We start from the raw sequence: 15,951 nt of genomic DNA on the forward strand, positions 1-15,951 counted from the left end.
CCGCTTTCAGTGGTGAACATTCCAGAGTGAAGCACAATGCAAAATGGCACTTAGCCAAACTTTTGACCATTTTAAAAAAAAATCTACTTAACTTTGTTGAGCCGCTCTTATAAAATCTCTGCGCTCTCCTCTCCCCCTCTCCGCTGCACAGGTACATCTATCTTCCGTGCACCTGATTTTAAGCTCTTCCCAAATCTGGTATCAAGGGCGGCTCAAGTCTGGGCCATGTGTCAAAACTTGGGACAGGCAACTGTCTGCGCGACCTGCCATTTTGTGCTCCGGATCGACCCTCACTTTTGAGTGAAAGGCACCAGCCTCAGCTTCCCGGCGAGCTGTACGGATGTCTGAAATTTAATAGTAAAATCGGAAGCATTTTTACAAGAGAGCGGCGAATGCATCCTGAAGGGGAAAACACAGACAGGTCGTGCGGGAAAACACCTGTTCATACTTGCAGCGATCGTTCGCAGGCAACACTTCTTTATAACGCTTGAAATTGTGCAGTGGTCGAGGTGGGTGGTGGGGGATGTATCATTTTACACGTGTATGTCTATTAATCCCTAGGCCAAAATCATTCTAGTGGTGTCACATCTCACTTTAAAAGTCAAATGAGTTGAGTTGCAAGTCAGCGAAAGGTCTTGCACAAAGTCATTTAGTAGTTAGTACTTTTCGGAAAAGCATCTGTTTAAGCAGGTGAATGATGAAAATAGCGGTTAATATGCAGGTATCCATCTCCCCATCTGTTGCAGCCATGGACATTAGCGGGACCAACACAGGGCAGCGAAACAATAATGGGAATGCAGTGTGTTTATTTCCTACGTCATTATGTTCATTAGAGAGCACCAAGCCGCTGTCTACACTAACATTGACAATGTGTATCTGTCTTTAAACAAGTGCAGTAAAACGGATCCGCTCCCTTGAAGTAGTTGCGAGGCTGGGTTTTGTAAGTCGGGGGGGGGGAGGATGTAGAGGCGCTCGCTATATTGTTTAACGGTTCTTGCGGGGCTTTGACTGTTGTGTGTGGGATAGTGGCGGGTGTATACGTGATTTGTCAGCTCTCTGGGTGCTACTTCTGTACAAATGCGCATGATAGAGTGCACGGAATTTCAACAGCGATCTCGCCTTGTATCCCCCCGGGGCCCTTCGTAAAGTCTCAGACACCACCCTTTCAAAGCCCTCTCCTTCTGAATGTCTTAACTGCTCTCAGCCACGAGGGAAAAGGGGTCGCTTTCTCCGGGCCGATCCCCGCCGTAGGGTCGGCTGCGCACGGTTTTAATTAATTTCAAGAGACATGACTTGAAACGTAACGCTGACGTCGTATTGTAAATCTCCCCCCAGTGCAGTATTGTGTTGAAGCATACTGTACATCATCGTATTAACAATCATCTCTTTAGCCTCTTACATTACATCTTACGAAACTTGTCGTGCCTAAAGGTGAAGTCATGCGGAGGGGGCCGTGCATGGTTTAAGGTAAATCATCTTATGTACAAAACTTTCCCCACCCACCCCCTCCTTGTGTACCAAATAACCGAGCGACCTGCAGTCCAATATCAGCGGCATGTGTTCCAAGAGACGAGAAGTGCTTGTGAAAAGCCTTTTACATTCCGAGGCTGGTCTCATGGGTTATTAAAGTACAATCGCGGGATTTTTATAGCCTGAGGGATTTTAGGTTTTCTGTCGACTTTCATAACTTCCCGCCTGCTTACAGGTGAGGCAGTGTGCTGGAATTTCTGAGAGAGAGGGAGGAGGAGATTGAGGCTGGGGGGGGGGGTGATTTAAATAGGAGCGCTGTCAGTTCAGAGGGGAAAAACACTCATTTGCTCAGCCTGTGCTGTTTGAGCTTTCAGTGTTTACAGCCACCGTGTCACAATACACTACCGACTGCAGCTTTTTTTTTGACCGCGCAGCAGTTTAACGCCCTACGTCTTTAATTATTCAAAGACCATTTTGCTTTTCTTTTAATTCTCGCCCTAGTTAACACATCACTTTCCTCCTCGTTTCTACCATTCCTTAGGTGGTTTTTAGTACAGTCGCCGCGTAGTTCCTGGAGAACTGTGACTACTAGAGCTGGGTGATCAAACTGCCGATTTTACCGAGGAGTTTGTATTTGTTTCTAGGGGCGAGAGAGGTGGGTTAGTCGCGTCCTCACACCGCTTTTTATGCCCTTTGGAAAAGTTAGGCAACGTCTGGTGGCTGTCGCGGACTGTGGGAGAGAAGCGCACATCTATTTCTGAGACATCAGGCGAGTGTTTAAGACCTCTTCAGTTGACAAGCGTTAATGCTTGGCTGTTTCACATATGATGTCATGGTGATCCTGGGAGTGCAAATGTCTCCTGATTCCACCATTAAACGCATGGCTGATTTGCCTGATAATGATAGCATTGCACCGCCAGACAGACCCAAACCCCGTGAATTAGCATCTCTCGACCAGCGAGGGGAGCTTGGTCGCTCGAACAATCGCTAGCTTTCTCTCTCTCTCGCTCTCCCGATCTTTATGCTGGAAAAGGGTAGTCGCGGTGTGGGGGAGGTCGGGAACCCGAAGGCATGATCCACCGGTCATGTGAGTTACTTTGGAAAGCTGACAAATCTTTAGGTGAAATAAATATATTATTTTCCTCATGACCTTCGTGATAATTTGATATCCACTACTAACTCGTTAAATCCAAAAAGAAACTAGGAAGAAGTGAAGGACGCTGTCTATATTGTAAAATTACGGTATGAGCGAATATCTATGATGTGTTCATTCATCTCGGGTTGCGTTCATGAATCACATTTCGCGGATCTCACAATAATAAAATAACTTTGTGTGAACACCTGTTTCTAAACTTGATTTCTAAGGTAGATTCCATACATGATCACAACATTCCCAAGCATTTAATTGGTTTCCAGTGTTCCTATGACGCTATGTATAAGTGCAATTTTAATATCAAATATTATTGGGGATTATGGTGCATTCTCTTACCTTGTTTTCGACATTACAACTCTGCTCAAATGGTTGTGGAGTTTTTCCATATTGAATGAAAGACAGTTAACTCACTAAACAACTCTGAGTAAATATTCCTTCAGGAATTAATAGGCATTTTGTTAATTATTATGTAAAACGATGCAAGCGCACCTTTGCTGCAAGTGACCGCCGGATGTATTTTGTATTCGTGGCGTGTTTGTCCCGTTATGACTTAACACCTAAAAGTAAAGCCTGCCAGAGAATAGGGCAAATTTTGAAATTTTCGTCGCACATGGTCTCGTCTTTAAAAACAAACTTTTCGAATGGGTCCTGCAGAACATGCTGTAAGCCGATTGCTTGGCCGAGTAGAATCTGAAAAAGTAGTTATTTTGGCGATGAAATGATGGATGGGATACATTGGTAGTGTTGGATGTCGGAGAGGGAAGAAATGGTCAGCTGATGAACTGATAATGGATGATACACCGACAACTTCTACAAAACAAACCAAATATTCAATGCAGAATCAATTTAAAGCAATGGACTGCTATCTAATGATAATTATGAAATCATTTCATAATTTTATGCGTTGATGAGGAGTTTTTGAAATATATACCAGGTATAGAAAGTAGTTCATTCTTATCACAGGCCTTATTTTTCAATCATGGATAGGATATTTGAGTTTTGTAATTATTTCCTTCTTAGAGCAAGTCTGTAAAATATCCCATCATCTTGTTACCGTTTTAAGGACTTTTATACCACGTGCTATCCTTTCAGAGCAAAGTTGGTCCCTTTGATCTGGAAGATGCGATTTTTATTACCTGTTTTTGCAGATTTACAACGTCCCGAGAGTAATGCTATTGCACGCAGAACAGCTCGCTACTGGAATAAACATAGCACATTGACATGTACTCTCACTTATTCTGAATTGGTGAAACATTAAATAGAAAGCAGAACTTTTGCAGACCAAATACAAACTAGTAAGATTGGTTGAACAAAGTAAAATTATAGAAAAAAGGACAGCTAATAGAGACACTGAAAATGCAGTCATCAGTTAATCACATGTTTTTATCAGGTTTTCCCAACTAATCTAACAGAGACCTGGAATTAAATATCGTTTCATAATTACTGAAATAACATAAACAAATAGTTTATGTGACTTTAAATATCAGATTAATGTCTTGAGATATATTCTTGCGGTAGGCAGTTTTGCATGAAATACATAAATCACTCAGAGTCTTTTCATCTGTCTAATCCGCAGAATTTTAGCACAGAAGAGCAGCAAGACCCTGGTTTGTCCATTAATTTCTTTTGAAATGCAATAGCTATCAATGATTTGCACGCATGGCTATAATTTGATGATTTTGAAGGATTGCACTTGTACCCAGTGTGCACTGGAGCCAGCCATTTTAGCAGCAAACAACAATAACAAAAACAATATGATCTTTGTGAAATTTTGAACAGTCATGTATTTCAAATAATCAGGAAATTTAGCAAAGTGACTTAATGGTTATACAATTTGCCCAGGAAAATCAATTATCACATAAAGTACACATGAACCTCTTTGAAGCTGCCCATTCATAATTTAAATACGTACCTGGGTAGAAGGGCTGTAATGATAGATCAAAGTCTCCTTGTTAGCAGTTTCTTAGATGTGATGTCCTGCAAGAGTTTTAGATATAAAAAGAAAGTATAAAATTAAAGATACAACACCCTCTCAATTATTATACGAAAGATGTCTTGATTGATTTATCTAGCAATAAGGAAACTGCACATAATTATAAGTGTATGGCTTATCGTTCTAATGTAATCTCATGGGCTTCCAGCCTGCATTCACGTACAGACCCTTTCGCAATGGTGAATTGATCATCACTCTGCTTATCAGATCCACACTGATCTAGAGAGATTTCAGATCAGGATGCACATCAATAAGCAACACACGCAAAGTTGCTTTGGATTTCCAGCATCTGCAGATTTTCTTGTGTTTGTGCACATCAATAAACTATATTGGCAGAAGTTGGGAAGATTGAAATGATTATCAATTTGATCTTTTCACTTGCATTCAGCTATTTATAACTGTGATATCCAGTCACTATAGAAAACTCCCAAATGGCTTATATATGTTTTCTTATATAGGTTGACATAATAACACAAGATAATGTCTGTCTTTTAAGATTGAGATGAATGCCACAACAAATTGAACACACTACCTTATCTTTTTGCTTTGTGGAAAAAGTAATCTTCTAGATGTGTTTCCTAGAATATTTCATGCCTCAACTTACACAGTTCAACATTTCTGCCACGTGATTAATTGCAGTTTTTTTTTGTAACATAAATACATTTAAAGCATGACTGAAAATAATATGTTATGAGATGAGGACAATTGTATGAATCCTATCCTTTGTATGCTCGGCAATAAAGTGCAAGCAATAAACCCACCAACTCTCAGCTGTTAATTGCAACTGAATATTCTGTGGTAATTGTTGTACAAATAAAACATGCTTAAGATGCTGTAACAAATGCATATCTTCAAGCCCAATATTACCTTGGTACTTTTGCAATTGTATCATGGTATTCTGAAGGATGCAGGGCAGAGACATTAATGGAGTAGTATTTAATGACCATGGATTTTGAAGCCAATTGAAAAGGTAAAATTTCCTTAGTTTTGTTAGATAAGTGTGTAAAATGACTAAGATATTAGTCTTTTTCCTGGTAGATACAAGTCCACAGTGCATACTTGCCAATTGTAGAAGACTGATTAACATTAGTTGGGGAGGTAGAATATACAATAAATGTTATTTTGCTGGAGTGTGAAATAGTTAGAAATATATATAATTTTACTCCGAATTACTAATTCTGCATTGGAAGTGAGAATGTTTGAAATATACTGTATGTAGGCTGTTTTAAATAGGGGTTCATTTGATAAATTTTACAAGCACCTGAAAATGAATATAAACTGTCAATTTTGGGAAGATAACATTTCACGATTAAATTATTTTATTTTTGTTTTATTAAAACATTATTAATTTCAAGTTTTAAGAAAATGCTGTATTAGCATTATACAATGTAAGGCACTCTGCAGAAGATGGTAAATGTTATACTGTATAGATTTCACATGTTTATAGATCAGTAATTCCCATCTGTAATTATATGGATACAAACACAATGCCCAAATGTTCCTGTGAAGATAAATCATGTACTCACTTTTGTGTGTGAGCTTAACCTTCTGTTGGTCTGTCAGCATTGGAACTCATTGTTCGTTTATTCTCTTCTGCACCAATTCTAATATCTTCTCGATCAAGTACTTAGCTGGAATTCCAAGCTTGCTTAGTTTTCAGCTAAGTTGTACTTTTCTTGGGTGTATTGTGCTGGTTGAAGTGAATGGAGCATAAACACCAGGAAATACTCAGCACTACAAGCTCCACACAATGTTTGGGAATAGATAGAATTGGGAGCAAACATACTGAAATTCCCAGCCTCGAGTACCAATCTTTTTATCTGAAACAACATAACTTAATAGTTAATAAGTGATGAAATGAAATAAAATATGGGAAGCCAGTAAAATAAGTAAATGTAAGTCTTCTTTCTCCAGGGTAAAACTCCTTCTGCCTTTCATCATTCTTAGTTCTTCAAGTAATTTCATTTAGTTGTTGACCCTTACTGTAGTCATACTGCTCATTCAAGTAAAACGTACTTGATTCTGTTCTTTGTTAGCCTTCTTGTAAGGCTCAGTTTTCCATTATTCCTGAAAAATCTTCCCTTGCTCATTCTTTGTCAGCTTGGTGAAGTTGATCACTTTGCCACATTTTAAAATGTTTCCTGTCTGCTTTAAGCAGGAGCAGGTGCATATACACAGGAACAAGAAGTTACAGACTTTTTTCTTATATAACCGTAATAAAGAGTCATATCTGACGTGTGTGTGATCTGTTTACTACATTGGTAAAATAAAACTTGAACAATGCTTTTATTTCTGAAGAACCAATAAAAAAAGGAAAATAATGGATTCAGTTGGATATCAGCTTCCATCTATATACTTCTTACCTATATAAACATAACACAGGTATTATCAAATAGTTTGAATAAAATACATGAATGTCATTTTTGGTTTTGCATTAATGACCTAGTGTTAATGTTATCAGTTCACAACACATAAACCTTGATTAGTTGATAATCAAAGTAATCAAACTAAATTGTTAAATTTTCCAAGGGTTTTCCAGAGTTAGCTTCAGCAAATTTCCTTTGGTGTTTCTCCGGATGTTGTGATACTTAGCATCTGAAACTGGTCCATTGAAGGATGAACAAGGCAGCGGAGAAGCTTTTCGCAATCATATGCAGAGTTGTACTGTAGGAAAATTCACCTCTGCATCAGAGAATAGGTGTGAGCAATATAGAATATAGGAAAATACCCAAGATGCTTCAGAGTAACAATTAATTGAACAGAAGCAAGTACAATAAACTTTTGACCCTTTATGGAACAAATAGGAAAAAACCATAGTACATAGGAGTGGCAGTAGGCTATTCGGCCCATTGAGTCTGCTCCACCACCTAATCATTGCTCATCTATTTCCTCTCATTATGGCCAAATATCCAAAAAAAACTTAATGTTGCCAAACAACCAGTAAGCCTGATGATTAGATAAATCTCAAGAATTTAGCCAGGGGCGATCAGCATAAGTGGGAGTACAATAAGAGAGTTATCTAGTAACATGATAATAAGAGAGTAATCTAGAAGTTTCTATATTTGTGTAAAAGAAAGTGGCCTAAGTTAAGCAACACACAAAAATTGTTGGAGGAACTTGTTAGGTCATGCAGCATCTATGAAGGAGAATAAACTGTTGACGTTCCGGGCCAAGACCCTTCATCAGAGCTGGAATATGAAGGGTCTCAGCCTGAAGCATTGGCTACTTATTCCCGTCAAGGCTGCCTGACCTGTTGAATTGCTTAAGCATTTTATGTGTGTTGCTCAAGATTTCCAGCATCTGCAGAATGTCTTGAGGTGCAAGTTAATACATTTATCTCACCTTACAGACCTAGTCATAAAAATGAGGTGATGAGAAAAATGTAACACATTTTTTGTGTCTATCTTCATGAAAGAAGACACAGAAAATTGCTCAGATATAGTGGAGTCCAAAGGGCCAAGGATGATTGAGGAGCATAAAGAAATTAGCTTTATTGAAGTAAAAGTACTGGAGAAATTATAAAAGGGACAAAAATTTAAAATTCCCTAGGACCTAACAGCCAACATCCCAATCTTTTTCAAAAGGTGGCTTTGGAGATAGTGAATATAAAATTCTGTAGATTCTAGAACAGTTCCTACAGAGTGGAAGATGAAAATTGTAGCTTCACTATTTAAGAAAGGAGCAAAATAGAAATTTGGGAACTACAGACCAATTATCCTAAGTAGAGTAATTGAATCATGGACTCATAGAGCTCAGAAACAGGAGCTTTGGCCATGTTGACCATCAAGTGTCTACCTATATTAATCCAATTCACCAACACTTGAACTTCTAAACTTCAATGGACTATGGCCTTCTATTTGTTGGCAGTAGAAGTGCTCCTCCAAATATTTCTTAAATATTGTGAGTGTACTTCACAGAGTGCATTCTAGAATCCAACCACATTCTAGTGGAAGAGATTTTCCTCATAACCCCTCTAAAATTCAAACCCCTTGCCCTAATCTATGCCCTCTAGTTTAGATCCCATTGTTGTGGGACCAGTTTTCTACCATCTCCTCTATCTCTGCTTTTCACAATTTTGTATACCCATCAGTTTCACACCCAACCCTCCCCCCGCCCCCCTGAGTATTCTCCACCCAAATAAAACAAATCCAGTCTCTCCTGAGTTGCAAGTGAAACTCTCCATCCCACACAACATCCTGGTGAATAACCTCCATAGCCTTTCCAGGTGCCAACTTTATTGCAATAACACATCTTTACTCTTGCTCCTGAATCTTCTTCTAATGAAGTCTGGCATACCAGCAAAAACAAACTACTGGAAGAACTCATTGGCTCAGGCAGCACCTGTAAAGGCAAAAGTTTCATGGCTGTTTTGTGCTGGGACACTGCAGCAGGACTAGCAGGTATGAAGAGGTGAGAAGGAGAGGTGAAGTACAATGAAGCGAAGAGGGGTGAGGCAGAAGCTGGGGAGTGATTGGTGGAGCCAGGAGTCAATGCGCAGATGGGTCCAGGTGGGGGTGACAGTGTCAGAGATTGGGAACTGATTGTGGAAGCAACAAAGGGAATCTGATAAAAAAAGGTCACAAACAAGAGAAAATCCGCAGAAGCTGGAGATCCAGAGCAACACACACAAAATGCTGGAGGAACTCAACAGGTCAGGCAGCATGGAAAAGAGTCAACAGTCGGTGTTTTAGAACCCTTCATCAGGACTCCCAACATTTTGTGTGTGCTGCTAAAAAAGGAAGGTGGTGTATGAAGAGAGATGGTTGGCAAAGTAAAAAGGGAACGGTGAAGGAAGGAGAGGGGAAGGGACACTGAGTGGGCAAGGTGAGCAAGTACTAGGCAGAACAGGTGGGGAAGGGGAAAGAAAAAGAGTCTGAGAGTGGAGGGTGAGGTTGGAGCTGGGTACATCCAGCAGAAAAGAGGGGGCGCGGGTTATCTAATATTGGAGAATTCAATGTTCGTACTACTAGAGTGCAGACTGCCCTGCCAGAATCAATGACACTGCTCCTCTAGTTTGCATTTGGCTTCACCCTGACGACCGAGGAGACCAAGAGCTGGGATGGGCAGGGGAGTTGAAATAGCTCATAACCTAGAGTTCCAGTTGGCCATGGAAGACTGAGTTCATGTGTCAGGCAAAGCAGTTTCTCTATTTAGTGTCTGGTAATGGCAATGCAGAGAGGGCCACATCGAGTGAGCTGAATGCAAACACCAAGGTTGAAGAGGTGCACGTAAATCTCAGCTTTACCTGGAAGGGGTGACGTGGAAGAAGTATGATGTACTGTTTGCTGCCTCAATTGCCTGCTATACCTGTACATCGAGTTTAACTGATACCCAGATACTTCTAGCCACTGGACGTCAACCCCAATGAATCTGTCACCATTAAAAAAAAACTTCACTTTTCTGTCAAAGTGGATAACTTTACATTTCAACACAGACAAGGGGTCAGGGTCTCAATTAAGTGCCATTGATTCAGGATGGAGCTAAGAAGAAAATTCGGGATGGAGTCATCCTCCAGTTGGGAGTTCTGCGGTGATTCAGTCACAAGACAGTTCAAGACAAGAAACAATAGATTTCTAGAAGGGATCGTGGGTGATTGAAGGAAAATAGGGTTGAAATAAAATATCTGCCATGAACCTATTGAATATTGGAGCAAAGATAAAGATTCACTTGGCCTGCTCTAGCTTTTTATATTCTTATATGATGTTCTTGGATTCATACCATGCCAAAGAATGCATTATGAAACAAGTGCCATGCAGAAGTGTATGGAGGGAGAGAGAGGCAGGGTGTCAGATAGATCGAGTGTGTCTGAGGCATAGTCCTCAGTAGTGAGGGATGTGAATGATGGTGACATAGGTCTCAGACTTCAAGGAATGTTAGACCTATGGAAAGGTATTTGTTGATGAGATTACAGAGTCAGGGAGGAGAGAACACAGTGAGCGATTTTAATATGTGAATTTTAAGTTGTTGAATGGAACTTGATTTGGGTTAAGATAAAGGAAATAGGATTTTAATCGAGCTCAAGTTAATAGGATTAAAGATTGAAGACTGGTCATGTGAGTGTTGAAATGTAATATAAAAGTTATTCCATGGAATACTGTTTGAGGTGATGGTGGAGGTGTATCATGATGCAAAGGTGGAGACGAGAAATCCTTGTGGTAGCAGTGATATGTTGAAAGGATAGGTCATAACTAAATGGGTTGTTCGGAGTTTGAATGGTCCAACTCAGGCTGAGATGATGAGTGGATGGGCAGCTAGAATAGGATGAACTGTCATTAAAGAATTAAGCTTAATGGATTTCAAATGAAACAATCAAATATTTAGGAAGTACTAACTCTTTGCAATGGTTCCTGCTTTCTGGCATATGCCAACATTTAAAAATGTGTCAATTTGGCAGAAATTATTCAGAGCGATGAGAATTTCAACACTTGTATTTATTACATCTATGCTTTCAGTGCTTTTTGATATATATAGCTTTCCAAATGTTAAGCATTTTGTACTCCTGTGAAGTTTTATGTATATTTTGAAATACATGCAATTAAAAAATAACCCATGGTCTACAAAATATTGTTAGATATACTTCGGTATCTGTCAAGCCTTGGTACACTCCAAAGCATTTCCCATGGAATGGATCCTTTCTAAAGTAGTATCCCTTTTGTTTTGTGGGTGGCCATGCTGGTCAATTTGTGTCCAACAACGTCCCCCAAAATGCAAATGAGATGAATGACTAATTAAACTGTTTTTGGTTGAGGTATGAATATTTGCCAGGACACCAAGAGATGTACAGTACTTTCTTTCTTCACATAGTGCAAATGGATTTTTTTTTACCTCCAGCTGCATAGGTAGGTAGGGTTTCAGTTTAGCATCTCAACCAAAAAGCAGCATTGCTGACTCTACTACCCTTCCTTGGTTCTGCTGTCAGTCAGATTATGTGCTCAATTTGGAATAGATCTTGAACGAGTCAGTCTGCTGCTTATGTTTCTCTCTCTTAACTCAAAGGGAGGAGTGCAAGCAGCAGACCATGGTTTTAAATATGCACATGTGATTTTTTTTTTCTTTTTGGCTCCTGCATGGACACACAAAATTACCCTGCAATTACATGCTATGATATATTGTGACAACTGAAACATTTTAAAATTAAATAATGAATTCAATAAAATCTAAGCATCCTCATTGGCACAAGATTGTTCCTAGTCATTGGACTGAGTTATTGAAGTATGTACAACATTGTTTTGATATATTTTCCCCTATTTTTTCTTCTTATTTTCTATTGCAGGTTACTTGCTATGACAGATCATCGTTGATTTGAGGGGATGCAAAGATCTGGGATTTGAACATTGGTATGATCATTGCCAGAGCTCCTCTCTGATCGTCTTGCAAGACATATAATTGGTGAGATGACTGGTGCCAATTTATCACTTACACATTTAATATTGAATCTATTATAGAATATTTCTGATCAAATGAATGTTTAAAACATTTCTTTACTGAAGATAATATGCAAATATAGAGAGGGTTGAGATTTTTGATGTTCACTGGTATGTCACTTTTCCTCTCTGATATGAGGTTTGCCTTTCAGTTTTTTAAAAAATCTATCATTCTGATCACATGAAAGATAGTAAAGTATGCAATTTGACCTCTATGCTTCAAGAGATCTTAATTTGAATTCTGAGGAGGGAGGCACAGATTTTCTCCGAAATTTGTTAATCCTGATGTGCAACGCTTATCTGAAGTCTTCTTGCAATTTACAATTTCAGAGAAAGCAATTACTTTGTTGAAGAGGCAGCATAAGTCTGGTCATTATTCAGAGGTCAACGACCCTGGATTTAAACACAAGTGACACCACTGCCAAAAGTGTTGAATTTTTTTTACCCTGGAGTGGTGGCTGAGTCCAATTCACCAGAGTAAAGTGTACAATGTAAGCACAGCTGGCAGAGTGTAACATCAGCTTGCTAGAGAATTTAAACCTGTGAACATATTAGTGAGGTGAATATCTAGACTTGAATTTTGCCAGGTGACTGTACTATTCCATTTTGGTACACAAAATGAGGATAAATGGCTCTGTCTTTCAAGTTTCATCTACCGACACTAATATGAGAGAACTGAGGTTGTGCTGAATATTGACTGTTCTTTGTGCTCTATGCTTGTTTTGACACATACACTTGAAGAGAATATCACTGCAAGAGATTCAGTTCTGGAGCTCAAAAAATATTTTCAATGTATTGAAAAAGTTTCTCAGTCGAAAACGTTACAACTCTTTTAAAGGAACTCACAATAAATCTGCTTAAAGATTTGGAAATACAATTACTTTAAAGGCAAGCCAGCATTGCCCAATATTCAGAACTGTATATAAGGCCTTAGTTTAAACACGCGTAAACTTGCAAAAGTAAGATTTACAACTCTGTTCTACTGAAATGTACACATGGACCAAATGTGTTTGGTGGTCTAAAATATTAGATCTCTGCTACTTGAATGTTTTCACTTATTCAAACCGATTAGGCAGTTAATCTTTGCACTATTTATTCAGTAAAATAATTTGTATTTAATTTATATCTATTAAGACCTGATTCAGAAAAGTTAACACTTACTGTTGGTATATGATTGAAAATACTAAAGGTAAGTTGATATCAGATTAATGCAACTATCTGTGAATATGAATGCAGATTTGAGAGGTTTGGCTACTGAATCAATTGACTCAGTTTCAGAAGACTTCAGACTGCCTACAGTGGATCCTATTTACTTTAGCTGAGCAATTATCTTCAGTATTTTACCTGAATAACATTGAAAAACTATATGTTAGAAAAATCTTCCATCTTGGGTAGAACAAATAAAAACTGGTGCAATACAGTTTGCTCATGTATTGACGCTCATAGTCTCTTGATGATCAAGAAAGTGTCATCATCATTTGTATTGAAAGAGAAACAAATACCCCTGATTAGCTGCAAAATGGTCACATTTGGCAAGTGACCTACAAAGTGTTGAATATTTTTGAAGAAAACTGTAAGAAATGATAATCATGGGATCTAAGGATGCACAATTACAATTTTTAAAATATGGAATAGTTGCGCTGTTATATATTTGAATATAGGAAAGAATGACTGGGTTCATTACCGGTTCAATAGAGAATGCGTTACAGCTTTCATATTGGCAATACCTTTTCATTTTAGATCATTGCATGTGCATTTGTTGCTTTTAATTATTTCGAGACCGCAAGATCAAGTTAGACTGGTCTTTTTGGGTAATTGGATTAACCTGTAAAAATACGACAATAAATTTAAAGTAATCATAAAAAAGACCTTGATGATAACAAAAAAGTATGTATTTTGCACTCTACGAAGAATATGCACCAAAATTAATTGAAGGTCAATAATTCTCTGCAACTGAAGTATTTTTGCTCTGAGGTATGTAGTTATTTGGTACTGGTGATAGTGTATTTGTTATTATTTACAACTAAAATGCAATTATTTTAGTATAAAATATGGTTCTGAGTAATTTAATAAACAGTAAACAGTGATGCAGTAAAGGAAAAAAAGTAACTCCTGTTTGACATTCGGGCTGCTTAGTATGCTGTTGTACTAATTGTAAGTGAATGTCTGCTCCATTGTGCAGCTAGTATTTTGAACTGTAATTTATTGAAATCACTTCTTTATCCTTTTGTTTCATAAAATAATCAATTAATGATCCTGAAAAAGAAGATTTATTTCACCAGGGAAAGGTTTCTGAAGTCCTGGTTAGTTCTGGCTGAGTTGATGATAACAGATTTCTGCAGCCCTGACCCATGCTCCATTTATGTAACTTTCCTGTATAATTAGTCACACTGGAGAATATTGAGCCCATGTGTACCTGCAACACAGTGATTGAAACCTGAACACAAGAGATTCTGCAGATGCTGGAAGTCTTGAGCAATACACAGAACATGCTGGAGGAACTCAGTAACTCAGGCCGATTCTATAGAGGGAAATAAACAATTGATGTTTTGGCCCGGCACTCTTCATCGGGATTGAAACCCTTCCTAATGAAGGGTCTTGGTCTGAAATGTTGACTGTTTATTCCCTCCATAGATGCCGCTTGACTTGCTGAGTTCCTCCAGCATTTTGCATGTGTAGGACAGCTGAGTTCATCCTGATTCACAGTAACCGAAGTGTAAAGTCTGCCCATGCCCTCCTCTTCTGCCACGATGAGGCCACTCTTGGTGTGGAGGATTAACACATTGTGCTGCATCTGGGTGGCCTCCAGCCTGGTTGCATGGACATCGATTTCTCCAGCTTCAGGTTTTTTTTTCCTATTTCTCCCCCTTCCCTCTTCCTCATTTCTCCACTCTGCCCCCCCCACCTGCTTCTCGCCTCCACCTGGTGCCCCTCCACCTTCCATTTTCCCTCTGGTCCTATTAGATTCCTTCTCTCCAGCCCCTTTACCTTTTCCACCTATCATTTCCCAGTTTCTTACTTCCTTTCCTCCTCCCCCACAAACCTTCTAACTTGTACTCTTTCCCTCCCCCACCCCCCCAGCCTTCTTATTCTGGCATCTTCCCCCTTTCTTTCTGGTCCTGAAGAAGGGCCTCGGCCCAAAATGTCGACTGTATTCTTTTCCATAGATGCTGCCTGGCCTGCTGAGTTCCTCCAGCATTTTGTGTGTGTTGCTTAGATTTCCAGCGTCTGCAGATTTTCTCTTGCTGGTAGCGTTATCTTAGTATTTTAAGAAGCGAAACAGTTAACTTTTCATCTGCTTTCTGAAACCAGTTCCTAAAATGTTATGGTGGGCAATTTGCATGTGTAACCAACTGTTTGTTAACTATTCTGTCATTTTGTGGGCCAGTACCGAAAGTCTTCTCAAACTATGTTGTAATATTTGCCTGGAATAAAATAAGTAATTGAGACAACTTATTTCCAGGCAATCTGATGCTGGCACATAGCTTGGGAAATGCAATTCTGAAGTGGTATGCTTGTTCTGCATTTAATATTCACCAGGTCTACTGGAAGGGTGTACCAGCTGGGAAATATGAAACTGGTATATTGGTTGAGAAATGTGGGCCTGGTATACTGGTTGGGAGATGTGCTACTGGTTGGAAGATATAACATTGGACTGACAGTTCAGAAATATGACACTGGTTGAGGGTTGTGATACTGGAATAATGGTTGAGAAGTGTGATACTGTGATGCTGATTGGGGGATGTGATATTGATATAATGATAGGACAACGTAAAGTTGGTTGGGAAATATAATATTGGCTAGGAAACATGGTACTCGAGTGGTACGCTGATTGGGAGATGCAGTAATGGTTTACTTGTCAGGAATCAGATTTTGTTATACTTCCTGGAAAATTTCATAATAATGTTCCT

The 15,951-nt window shown here is 39.0% G+C and overlaps 1 protein-coding gene across 8 annotated transcripts in view; it reads left to right on the top strand.

Moving 5' to 3' along the window:
• znf536 (zinc finger protein 536) overlaps window positions 1-15,951 on the top strand; it is a 504,062-nt gene that overhangs the window by 1,116 nt on the left and 486,995 nt on the right. For 6 of the 8 annotated variants that reach the window (XM_072279688.1, XM_072279691.1, XM_072279693.1 and 3 more), the window contains exons 1-2: window positions 1,224-1,467; window positions 11,890-12,005. The gene's annotated coding sequence lies outside the window, so the exon portion shown is untranslated. Of the gene's footprint in view, window positions 1-1,223; window positions 1,468-11,889; window positions 12,006-15,951 lie in introns of those variants that run through there. The other 2 variants (XM_072279690.1, XM_072279689.1) reach the window with 1 other exon arrangement.

The sequence above is a fragment of the Mobula birostris genome, chromosome 15, assembly GCF_030028105.1.
Source record: "Mobula birostris isolate sMobBir1 chromosome 15, sMobBir1.hap1, whole genome shotgun sequence".
Taxonomy (NCBI): domain Eukaryota; kingdom Metazoa; phylum Chordata; class Chondrichthyes; order Myliobatiformes; family Myliobatidae; genus Mobula; species Mobula birostris.